The sequence below is a fragment of the Larimichthys crocea genome, chromosome XX (assembly GCF_000972845.2).
Source record: "Larimichthys crocea isolate SSNF chromosome XX, L_crocea_2.0, whole genome shotgun sequence".
Taxonomy (NCBI): Eukaryota; Metazoa; Chordata; class Actinopteri; family Sciaenidae; genus Larimichthys; species Larimichthys crocea.
In genome coordinates this window covers 11749213-11762217 of record NC_040030.1, presented here as the reverse complement: position 1 = coordinate 11762217, position 13005 = coordinate 11749213, and the positions used below count along the sequence as shown (strand labels likewise).

Here is a 13005-nt window from a genome sequence, read left to right as displayed (position 1 = left end):
GCCAGAACTGTGTCCAAATTAATGGGTACTACTGAGACGCTCCATTGGACAGGGTTGGAAATGAGAGAGGCTGTCCATTGTTTGGGTCTTTATTAGAGATGCCTCAGTCTTCCAGTCTCTCCACGATAACATCTCTACAGCACCCTTTTTGAAGTGTATATCAAGACTTCAAGATGAAATCTGACAATCATTTTGTGAACGACTTAACACTGCAATAGATGCCAACTTCTTGCAAAATAAGCCAAATGGATGGACATTAAAAAAGGTGGGGATAAAAAAGAAACATCAAAGGGAGAGACCACAAAGCCAAAGTGTTGGGTTTTTTAAAATGGAGAAAGAATGGGAGGAATAGTTTATTTTCTTTCATCACCAGGTGTTCTTTGGCGTATAAATTACCAAGATGATGTTTCCATAACACAGTTTAGGGCACTCTAGAGAGGGGAAACCTGCAAAACAGACCTATTTAATTTTTCATAGAGGTGGACCATCAGGAGCAATAAGCCAATATTCCTCTTCCCCCTTTTCCAGATGCCTTCTACACCACTGTATCTTACCAAAACCGAAGCCCCTCTCTCTTTTTTTTTTTTTTTTTTTTTTCCAAAAAAGAAAAAGTTCTGCCGAGACCTACATGAAAGGAAGGAACTGTTGAAATGTTAATTTTACCATCTGCTGTCGAGGCCTGCTACTTTTTTTTTTTTTTTCTTGTGTGTTTGTGCGCGCACTTTCTTTTTTCCCTGCCTTCTTTAATTCCCAGTAGTTCTGTTCTGTTTCATGAATGTGCTGCTATTTTGGCTGTTTGAAGTCATGGGGTCTCTGTGAGCATGGCTTTGACTGGCTGGAAAATACAATGCCACATGGTGGATGGTGGAGACTGTCCATTAGTTTCCTGTTTTAAAGCCCGGTCCCTCCTGGTAACCCTGTTCTTATACCAGTCCCAAGGCTCCAGTTACGCTCTCATGCCCACCTCCAGTACACAGTCTGTCAGTCTCTCTTGCTGACTTGGGCTTGCCCTTGCTCGCTCTCCTTCCTGAGTGTGCACGTCTTTGGGGACCTATTTAGTCTGTTTATCTTAATGCTGAGGATTTTAATCACTCGTTTACAAGACCCCCAGCACCTTTATCTAATCAAAGTTTTTTTTTTTTCCTCCTCCTCCTCTCGGCACACATTATTGCTAGTTTTCCTGTAAGCTCAGTAAACCCCCAGCAAATCCAGAAGACAGAAATGAAATTCTTGACAACTATGTTTCTCCATCTTTCTTCTCTCTCTCATCCTGTCTTCTCATCACAAAAGTTGACGCTTTTAAAAAAGCAAAAGTATATTGCCAAGTTTGCTGTGAAGATTTTGCCAAATGGATAGATTCCATTGTGAGATTTGATAGTTGGCAATTAGGGTGAGACATCCTGTGTGCAGAGTTGCTTAGCATTTTCCTTGGCCGGGACCAGATTGTTTAGTCTGCTCTCATTGTGAGCTGTTTCTGAGCTGCAGTTGACGGTTGTTTGCAGAGCGCTGGGGGAAAATGTGAGAGGGGCCAGTGCCTTTCTCTATTTATTTATTTTCCCCGTCCTTGGAGCTGGAATCTGATTTGTGTTCATGTTTCTCTATTCTCTCTGAGCGGTTTTTAAGTGTGGCTGCTGAAATCTAGACTCTGTATGACCTCACTGCGCAGCCTGTGTTTCATTAATGACCAGCCCTGTGGTTTGGGAAGAGGAATATTTTTCATATGACACCGCCTTGCATTAGCGCGAAGCGGCAGCTGCACAACCACAAAACCATCCAATTTTGTGGCTTTGAAAGGTGTGAAAAGTTCAGCTCCCTATAGCAAGCATTGCATTTATAATTACAGTCGGTGTATGCAAGAGTGCGCGTATATGTGTCGAGGAGTGGAACTACTGAAGACTTGTAAAAGAAACAACAACAATAAAAAAAAAAAAGTCACCTGCTAATGAAACATTTGTCTTTCATTCTCCTTGGCAACTTGTTAAGTAAACAGTGGAGATATATTTCAGAGTGAGACGTTTACACACTTTAAGATTTGACATGCTTTGCTTTGGAGAAGCCACCTAAAATAACAAGCAGAAATTCAAAAGTGGAGTAGGTAGCATTTTGACAGCTTGATTCATTTGTAATAAATATTTCATTTCAACATGGTTTTATACTATTTGGACCCTCAGAGTCCCTAATACAAGAGGTCTTTTTAAGTCCTTTTTTTTTTTTTTTTTTTTTTTTTTTTTTTTTTTTTTTTTTTTTTTTTTTTTTTTTTTTTTTTTTGCCACATCTGGCATAAGAGGTATTTCTCCTCAGATTGATTGATTTCCCAGGCTTTGTTGGAAGCGACTCACGCAAAGCCGCACAGCAATTGACTAAGAAGCATGCAACAGTTCACAGACACACGTAGCAAGCCTATGAACCCCCCCCCCCAAAAAAAAAAAAAAAACCCAGACACTAGACTACTGTAACTCTGTTTTGTACCTTGCAGGATATTGAATATCCAAAAGGAAACTTCAGATTTGTCCCGTCCCAAAAACAAAGAGCCCTTGTGCTGTCGCCCTCCACTCCTCGCTCCCTCTCACTTTAAATCCATACTGGCACTGTCATCATAACACAACAAATACGACTTCTTTTGAATACACAAGATAGCATGTGTTTATTTCCAGATAGCCATTCATCACGGTGCACTCTTCTAGCCCGGCTGTATTAAGTGCCGTGTTGTCAGCTTTGAAGGCAGAAGGTGGAACAGGGAGAGATTGAGGTTAGTCACCAAGGCTCAGGGAGAGTGAACAAAGGAGAAGATTACCTAATAGTCCTGCTATGTATTTGAAGTGGAGCCTGCTGTTTGTTTGGGGAGGTTCGGGTCTGGATGTGCAGGGAGATGTCTCACAGGCAGTTGATGGGTACTTTTAAGCTGTCAGAAACATCCCCTTTGCCATTCATCTTCGTGAATAGACAGCAACAGGCTTCGACAGGGGCAAAAGGCAATACAGAGAGAAAGTTAATGATGTTTCCCAAGTTCGCAGTGTTGAAAACGTTGCCGCTAAGTATAATTGGGTGCCTTTTGCGTAAATTAAAAGTCACCAATGATGATGGCTTGACAAGCATTTTAAGCCACTGATGCACGCTCCACGCACTATTTTTGGGACCTAGCGTTATGAGATCTCTAATGAGTCTGCTCTCCACTTGTATGTGTTTGTAAACAGCAGGGCAGGTTGTCACTGAGAATACAAGTTCAGCATTACGCTCATGCCAGAAAATTAATTCATAGTCACAGCACAAACATCATCAACCTGTTGTTGTAAACCACTTAATTACATTCCAAGACTGTATCAAACAAACTAAAACGGTGATACTTGTAAGCATCCACAAGCCACTTATTTCATTTTTGTGTCATTTGATCAGATTAACCTCAATTAAAGCACAGTGACGGAAAAGTACACAGATTTCTGGATAAAATGTTGTGATCCGTGCAGCACGCTGTGAATATCTCGCAAAACGATTCCATTTTAGTGAACAATACACTTTTTTTCTTATTTAAATTTCCTCAAGTCGTTTTCGGTCAGTATAATCTGAAACCACTCTATTGGTAACTTTTAAAAAATTATGTGGTTGAATATCTTTTTTTTTTTTTTTTTCCTATAAATTGCAGTCTCCCTCTCCTGTGATTTCGAACAAACAGTTACAACTCATGATTCTCTGAAATCCCCGCCAGCCGTTTCTGTTTTGATAAATTGTACATCTAGTCCTATTTTCAAAGTCATCAGCGATTGCTTTTTTGCCACTCAGAGTACTGAACATGGACAGCTTTTAAAGGTAGTGAGTAGGTCTGATAAGTGGCTCAATCCTTGTACTAAAGCATTTTTACTGAAGGTTTAATAGCTACTGTATAATGAATTATAATGTATTCTCTCCAATTGCAAATGTCCTCTAATATAACCCTTCTGCCGTAGCAAAAAAGTCCCTCTGAATATTATTGTGACCAGCTTTTTAAGAATACAAATCAATTGCATGATTTTAAGTAGTTAGAGTCATACTTTTGTTGCAAATTTCCCCCCAATGCCAAATGGAACGGCGCTTGTATAACTGGAATAGCTAACCAATTTCAAGTAGTGACATCATGGTCAGTTCCAAGTCAACTGTATGTTTTTATTATAAAATACAACTGTTCATCCGAACATTTCAGCCTAGTATGAACTCAGTGAAAAGCAATAGGCTTATGAGTCATCTTGCTGTTCCAATTTAATGGAACATACCTTTCAATGACAGCGTCTACCAGCACATCATCAAAGTGAAACTTCCAAAGTTCCGCTTAACTTGTTGCTGAAATAGTTTCTCGTTTTCAAGAAAATTGCAGTGCGCCAAGTCTCAAGAAGTGTATCAGGGAATCTTCCCTGAAGGAAAAATTGCCACTTGCATACTTGTCTTTGACCAAAGTGAAGCCCTCACCCACTCCAGGGGAACATGTGCTGTTTAGGAAGATATAAAGGAGTAATTTTATTACTCGGTACATCTCCCCTCAGAAGCCATTTCATTTCTCCTTTCAGCCTCCACAGAAGCCTTTATTTGATCTCATATTCCAGAGTATGACTGCCTCAAACCGGTCGGACTCCGTTTATTTTCATTTGGAAAACACATTTAGTGTTGGAGGGGTGGCAGAGGATGGATGTGGAGAGCAAGGGGGTTCTGATGTAGAAAGGACTGAGGCGAGTTTCTCTATCACATGTTAATGTCCTCCTGCAGGGATTCTTCACTGTGCATGATTGTCGGGAGCCAAACTTTATATTTCATTCGCTCGGCTTGATCTTTCAGTGTAATCAAGAAAAATCTGTCCAATTTTTTAAAAAATATTTTTTTTTTTAGTCCTCTCCTCGTCACAAATACTTCCTTGCAAAATAAGTGTTAAGTTTGCATCCATACAGTGAAATCGATACAGCTGGATACCCTTTACTCAGTGCTTTGAAACTGCAGATCATTGAAAAAGTGTGCCATTTATTAGGCAGCCCACTTAGGCAGCCCAGATGTAGCTGGTCACTTGAGAGGGAGACGTCCTCATAAACTCCTTTTTAGAGCAGGCACAACACCCAACTGTAGAGTCAGAATTAACTCCCCCCCCCTCCATACACACACACACCCGTCCTTAAACTCCACATCTTTGGCTATTTACTAAATCCTGAACCTATGCAGCTGTCTGGGAGAGCCCGATCCACATAAGAAGTCCCACATTTCCTGAAAACCTTTTTCTCCCTCTCGCTCTTATTTATCAGCGTGTCTGTCTGTCTCTCTGTCTGTGCCTGCAGCACCAATATCCTCTCCAGCCCGTGTCTGGTGACAGCACAATGAAAACATTTTTGTGAAAAGTGTCGTTTCAGTGCTCCGGAAGTCCCACTCACCTAAATAGTTCCTTCTCTATGTCTTGCCTGTCTCTGTGTTTTCTTTTTTTTTTTTTTTTTTTTTTTTTTTTTTTCGGGTGGGGGTTGAGGAGGGGTGGTGGTGGTGGTGTGGGGGGGGTATCGTAGTCTCCACTGGGCTCAGTTCCACGCGATGAATTACCTCCAGATGTAATTCCTATCCCCCGCCCTTCGCCCTCAAATTAGTGGCTAGTAAAAATTAGGTTTGAATTAGCCGCGGTGTGGAGAATAGGAGAGTTTTGAATTTTCCATATAATGAGTTTATTATTCTTTGCCGGAATGCCGTTTTCCTGAATTAATTTGATCGGGGGGGTGTTTTAGGTGTTATTGGTGTCTAGTTGAATGGTGTTTTAGTCATGAATGGATAGCCACTGTGTCAGCAGTAAGTCAGAAGGCCGAAGGTAATGAGAGGACTCGGCACAAGAACAGAACGTCTCCGTGTCTCAATAGCTTCAGGAAACGATTCCCAAACTTTGCCCATTGTCGAATTCATGGTCACTTCCATGCGGGATGACGGACCGCATGGAAGTGATTTCCCTTGCTACTTGCAAACGCATCAACAGGATTCATTGGATGTGAGATAGCGGTTTGTTGCATAGCATATACAGGTGTTGTGCTCTTTTGACTGCCAGTGGAGCTTGTCTCGCTGCCATTCAACTGTGCAGCCATGGTTCTGGGAATGACAATCTCTTTGGCAGAGCTTGAGCTGTGGGATCTTTAGACACTGCAGATCACTGTCATAAATGGGTTTCAGATTCATCCCTAACAGGAAATCTGAATGCGTGAAACGACTGTTGTATCTCAATCCCCCTCCATCATCTTGATGATATGGTCGGGAACATTAAAAAAAAAAGACAACAACTCTGTAGCATGTACTTTTCACTGAGGAGGAATGTAATTTAAACTGCAACCTCCTTTACTGTATGATAATATCTACTGCTGTGAAAAAAGGGAAGTTGTCTGCCATGCTCTACCCTTTCATCTAATTCCAATCTACTGTATAACAGGTAAACTGCTGTGAGCCACACTTGCTTGTTTAAATTTACCCAGCTCAGCTGAGCCTTTGATTTCAGCATCTCGTTTAATTCAAATACGCTTTTGAAGAAAGGATTTTTTTTTTTTTTTTTAAGGAAGGGGTGGGGGTAGACCATCGGAGGCAGCTGTGGTGGTGGGAAAATAAGAGGAGGCGCAGGAGGGCCAATTTAACCTGGAGTGTCTGTCTCTAGTCTACCAGCTCCTTCGTTTCAAGAGGCCCGGTCAGCTTGAACTGTCTGACTTCTGTCATTTCGTTCTCTTTTTATTTTTCTGCTGTAATGTATACTTTAATTCCCGCCCGCCCGCTGTCTGTGTGTAGCAGCGGCGTCGGCAGAAGCAGCTGGAGGGGAGGTGCAGGTATCATTAAGCCTTGGAGAGGCACCAGCGGAACGCTGCTGAGTGCTATACGTGGCTCCTCACAGCGCATGTTGATATTTCTGCGCCCAGTGAATGTACAGCCTGGTTTATTTTCAATAGGAACCCGAGGCCCGGGCTTGGCCTGAGAGTCCCCCCCCCACACCACACGCCACCCCACCCTCCTCCGGGCTGCTTACTCGGGCTGTTGATATTGAGTCAAGCAAACACTCTCTCAGGGATGTCCTGTTGGGCACTCAGCCAAAGTCGCAAATGGAAGTCACATGTGGAGACTCCCAAAGGAAGGCAATGAGGCCTCAATTCACACCCACTGCCACTACTACTTTTTTTCCTTTCCCTTATATAAATTTGATCAAAAGCAACCCTTACAAACATCAGAGTTAGTTTGCAGCTCAAATGACCAAGCATTACATTTGTCGTATCCGCCGATTTTAGAAATTGTGTATTTCCAAAAATAACTACAATTTTTCAAACAACAAACAAATCAAAATCACCACATTTATTATTGTGATTGCAGTAATCAAGCCCCTCTCTACTTTCATTCACTGCTCTCATTTTTTTTTTTGCACTGAAATACATATGCAAATATATTTGGACACTGTCATTATCAGCCACTTAATAGGCGTTTCATTAGGGATTTTCTGAATGCACGGTGCAAGGCAAGTTGCCATGGATACCCCTGGTGCTTAAGTACAGTATATTAAAATGGTGCTGCCTTCCAACCACTTATATAATCACTGGTCCGTAATGGTCTCTGCTCTCTGGCCATAAGCAACGTATCGTGTGTTCAACATTGTCCAGGACAAAAAAAGAAAAAGAAAAAAAAAAGCCCTTTCCCCTCATTATGTCTTATTTGGCTTTTTTTTTTTTTTCCAAAATTATTATTATTTATTTGTAGGCAGGACTAAATGGCTCATTAATTGTGCTTGTGGAACATTTTGTGTGACAAATGAATGGTGCTGATGTGCGTAGGCTCTATTTCACATGTGTGGTGCTTTTCTTTGCTTTGAAACATCAGTTATCACTGTGTGGGAGTCGTTAGGGGCAGTTGAACATATTTCAGCAGATGGTAAAATCACTTCATTTTCTCTGACTGGCTCTTAAATGGTGAGAACGGACGGGGGGAGGAGGAGGAGGGACGTGAACATCACTGGCACTCTTGGCACACGGGCTTCAATAAACGCAACACTCGCAGTCTCCCCTGCACCGTCCTCTTTTGTCTTTTGTGCCCGCTTCACTTGTGTATATTCAAAAGGTCATGCATGCATTTAATAAAACATATACTGTCGTTTCCGTGATTAGTGTGCAAGTTTTGGGCAAATGGTTGTTGAAGGGTTAATAGAGTGATTCACATGACTGAGGGCTGGGCTGCTGCTGAATGACTGACGAGCCTTTATAGCAGTGCATGTACTTTAGGGTGGCTTGGTACTGAGGTGATGGTGGCACAAAGGACGAGGAAAAACGCTGTGATGAGCACTTGACTTTGTCTTATTTGGCTTTAATTGAAAATGAGTCATTAGTAGTGTGTGTGTGTGTGTCTGTGCGTGTGTGTAAACTGTGAAAACGATAGTGACGGGACGCACCATCCGTCGTCACAACGTTTCCCCGCACCCACAGCTTCCCCCCATCGCTGCCAGGGTTGGTAACCAGCTGCTGCCACCATCACCCCCTCCCCATCGTACCCACGACACATGTCTCTCCCCCCCACCTCCTCCTACTCCTTTTTCTCTCTCTCTTTCTCCTTTCACTGTTCTGCTGCCACCACCACATCAAGACGCTGGTGGGCCTGTTCGTCTCCGTTGACCTTGGCAGCAGGAAAGCACAGGAAGAAGAAACGCGGGGAATAAATACCTGAAGGGAGGGAGGCGCACGATTGTCACAGATGTGTAGAAATAGGCATAGCGTTCCCCCTAGTGAAGCAAATGTTTCTAAGGCCAGGGGCCTCTTGTTTGTCTTTTCCAGTGAGGCGCTCTGAGTAGTTTATTAAAGGGGCTGAAGGAGCTTTCTAGCCTGAAGCCCTCAGCGCTGAAAGAGAAATGGGAGAAATTACTGGCATAATGTGGATGCTTAGAGCAATTAACGGCAGTTGTTTAATGTTAGCCCCCTTTGCCTCTCTCTGTCGCTGTCTTTTTTCCTCTCTCTCGCTTGCTTTTGCACTCTTGTCATCCCCCCTTTCTCTCTCTCTCTGTCTGTCTTTCTCTCACCTGCTTCAGTTCCCACCGCCTCTCTCACTCTGCCACGATTGTTTAGTGTTTACCCTCCCTGCCTCAGAGCTCCGACAGTTGACACTAATGAAAATGCCGCATCTTTTGGTGCGTGTTGGTCTCTAAATAATGATATCATACAGCCTGAAATATGCTCCAGCGGAGCCTGGGAGATAATATTGCTATTCAGAGCCTGTTAAATCACGCCAGTTGCACCGCTCTGAGCTCGCAAGTTCAAGTGGTCTTTACCCCGCGTTAGGGGCTACGTCTTTTTCCTAAATAAATCTGTCATAGTTGCCCTGGGTGCCTCTCTTTAAAACATGAAAGTTCTTGCACTCTCTATAACCTCATGCTGTGGCTGCCTGTATGCCCACACGTTTGTGTGTGTGTGTGTGTGTGTTTGTAAGTGTATAACTACGAATTAAATTTTGGAGTTGCATCTGGCAGATTTAGATGTGTGTTTGTATTTGATTCTGTGTATATGGCACAAACTTAGGCAGATGTAAAAGAGGGGGGGGGAAAAGTCCCCTCTTGTATTAAATCTCTCAGGCCCATGTGGCAGAGCGAGCTGGTGGCAGATGGACTGGCTTTCTGCATCTGCTGCATGCAGACTGGGGGCTTTGTACTCCTCTCTCCTGGGGAAGACCGAGCCTTTCTTCTTGCCAGTAGATTCCTGTCTGTTGGAGCGACTAAGAAAAACATCTGTGGCATGCGAGGGAGAGAGACAGAGGAAAGGAGAGAGGGAGAGAGAGGAGGGAATGAAGGGGGGGAAAAAAATGACAAAAGGATTGGCAAACACCATTAGCCCTAAATGTTCCAGCTCATTGCCTGTTGTGCATTGTTTACAGTAGAAGGAAACATGTTGATACATCACATTCAGCACATCTGAGCCCCGGCTCGGCTTCTATCAGCTCACTTCGGCTTTCGCCCCGGCTTCTTGAGCAGGCATTTGGGGAGCGGGAGGGGGGTGGTTGGGGGACTGGCGGTTTTTGCGGTCCCAGTGTAGAGATACTGAACTAATTCATTAGGAGGGACTTGTTCAAATATCTGGAGCCTTGTGTAAGACATCTGTACAGACATGTTTCCCTTTTATCAAGTGGTAAACTGAGTTTTTTTTTTTTTTTTTTTTTTTGTGAAGAGAGAGTGAAATGTTTGTCAGCCTGTGTGTTTGACTTCTGTTCAAACCCTCACCATAGACTGCTCTGATTAGTTTTTTTAGTTTGGCCGTGTGTATTGTTTAGTGCTTTAAAAAAAAAAGATTATTTAGAGTATGGACAGAGGCGATAGCAAATTGGTGAAAGAGTCCTGAAAAGCATCATCTTTGTATTTTCTCTCTAAGAAAAAAGTGAGGGAGCATTCGGCATGTGGAGGTCTCCCCACTTCTGAACCTTTGTGGTGTCTCCCTCCCCTTTCAGATTCCTCTACAAAACGCCTCTTCTGAACCCCCCCCCCACCCCCTTATACACACACACACACACACACACACACACACACTCACTCACACATAGTTACACGCCCCCCCCCCCACCACCACCACCACCTCACTCCAACTATTCCTTTGCCAATTCTCGCCACCCTCCGCCCCCTCCTCTTCTCTCCTCTCCTCTCCTCTCCTCTCCTCTCCTCTCCCCACGACCAGCCCCCCTACCCCACCGATCAAGCCACTGGTTTTTGTGTACTATTGGTCCTCAGGCGTCAAAACAATCCAGCGGGGCTGCCTGACTTGTTTTAATTAGGCAGCACTGAAACGGCAACTGTCTCTCAGACGTGACCAGGCAGAGGTGCTCTTCCCTCGCACTACTGTAAATACCGCTGTAAATACTTCTCTGGTGATATCTTTCACAGTGAGCGTCAGCTAGTTTCTCTTTACTTTTTTTTTTGTCTTTCTTTCCCCTCTCTCTCTTTTTTTATTTTATTTTTTTTTTTTACTACTTTTGATGCTCTGTGGCGTTTTCCCCCCATCTCTTCATTTTTGATACACACTAATGCTTCCAGGCTTCTGAGAATACTTCTTCAAATGCTTCTTACCGAGGAGAGTGGATTTCTCACTCATTGTTTAAAAGGTAGGTCATTTTCTCTGTCGCTCTCTCCCTCTCTCTTTTGCAGTTATGGACTATTTATGACTTTGTTTTGGATGTGTACTTGTGGTATCGTAGTGTTTTGTGATAGCGTGTTACTGGGGGTAATGCATGGATGTGATACGGCTAATTGTTTTTAAGAGCCCTATACACTCTCTGCCAGAGCACGGTGTGGAGGCTACCGACTGCCGCTCAGCCCTTCACTAATCCCATTCAGACTCTTTACATCCACACATGCACACACACACACACACTTTGACATGCACACAATCAGAGCTGAAAAGAAAAGCAGTGAACTGCGCGAGAATAAAGCCCGGCACACATACCTCTGCGGAGAATGCACCTCTCGCAGCGGCGTCCTCCAAGCCCCGCTCCTGTCTCCGTTTCCCTCTCGTCTCAGCGATGCCGGGTACATAGAGCAAACTAGAGAGCCAGTCCAGCAGGTTGTGTGTAAGTGCGTGTGTGTGTGTGTGTGTGTGTGTGTGTGTATCTGTCTGTGTGCACTTGTACGAGAGAGAGAGAGAGAGAGAGTGAGAGAGGGGGAGAGAGAGAAACAGAGAGCGTTCAGAGAAGCAGATGTGCGATCAGAGCGAGAGCAGCGCGAGCTGCCTGGTATGCATGCAGCCGAGATGCGAGGGGAGAGCCGGCGAAGCATCCTGCGAGGAGTCACAGCACTCGCCGTGTGAAGATCCCTTCACACACACACACGCGCACACACTCTCTCATTCACACACAGGACCCACCCACACACCCACAGGCTACCTACACACACAGTCGCTCTCACACATTTCTACCAAATTGCACAAAAAAACAACTAATTTTTGCTTTTACTCACTTGCAAAAAGTAACTGATATAATAAATGTAATCAGATTTGAAGCCATTTTCTCGATTAAAGACAGCAAAATTGAGTTCCAACTAATAATTGCTGCGTCTCTCATTTCCAATAAAATAGGCAATGAAACGATAAGTAGTGTTTTCCAGTAATAGTGATATATTTCATCAGCGGCAGGCATAAGAAATGATGGTCTAATTATTTCCAGTGTGGAGAGAGAAAGAAGAAGCCACCGTGTCTCTGTCATAAATTTCCATTTTGTACACTACCCCCCCCCCCTTCCATTCACACACACATGCACTCACACACACACTCACACACACACACACACACTCCCTCCGCTGTCCCCTCTCCTACTCTTTTCCTTCTCTTCCCCCAACTCAAGCCTTTCCTATCGGGCCCGCATGTCCGACCCGCACAGGGGGCCCCGGCCGGTAATTGCCCCGGTGACAACTGGAAATGATAGAATAATTGTCAGGAGAGGCGTCTGGGCTTTCTTTTTTTTTAATGGGGCGAGGGTGATTTAAGTATGCATGAATGGCACAGCAGTGGTGGTGAGGTGGCGAGAGAGGAGAGGAGAGGAGAGGAGAGGGAGCTGGTGGGGGGGGGGGGGACCGGGGCGGGGGCGGGGTAGCGGCTGGCGGGGGGGGGGGGGGGCTGGCTTGTTTATGATGCCATCCCCCATAAACACGGCTGAAGTGATGACACAGATAGTGTTGCCTCTCCACGGGGTGACACCAGTCGACTTGCGGCCGTCGCTGCTAGACACCCTCGGCGGTGGTAGAGGCAAGCACTCTGTTCTCTGGTCAAGCTCTCTGGCACTCCTCACCTTCAGGTAAAAAAAAAGAAAAAAGTGTCAGGCAGACTCTCCATCCATCCATCCATCCATCCATCCATCTATCCATCCATCATCCAACCATCCACCCATCAATCCTGTGTCATCCGTAGTCGACTCCAGGCTCTTGGCTGTGTTTAATGGTTGTGTTTTATTGCCGGGCTGTGTCTCCTCGCCTTCCCCCGCTGGTTCGTCCCACTGTGTAACCATGCAGCCTTGGTCTGCGGGCTCTCTCTGTTAATCTGC

At 44.5% G+C, this 13005-nt stretch overlaps 1 protein-coding gene across 7 annotated transcripts in view; it reads left to right on the top strand.

The window, feature by feature from the left end:
* foxp2 (forkhead box P2) overlaps positions 1–13005 on the top strand; it is a 104599-nt gene that overhangs the window by 20450 nt on the left and 71144 nt on the right. The window contains exon 1 of one of the 7 annotated variants that reach the window (XM_027272090.1): positions 10618–11076. The exons of 4 other annotated variants lie outside the window; for them this stretch is intronic. The gene's annotated coding sequence lies outside the window, so the exon portion shown is untranslated. Of the gene's footprint in view, positions 1–10617; positions 11077–12579; positions 12760–13005 lie in introns of those variants that run through there. 2 more of the 7 variants (XM_027272093.1, XM_019271531.2) reach the window with 2 other exon arrangements.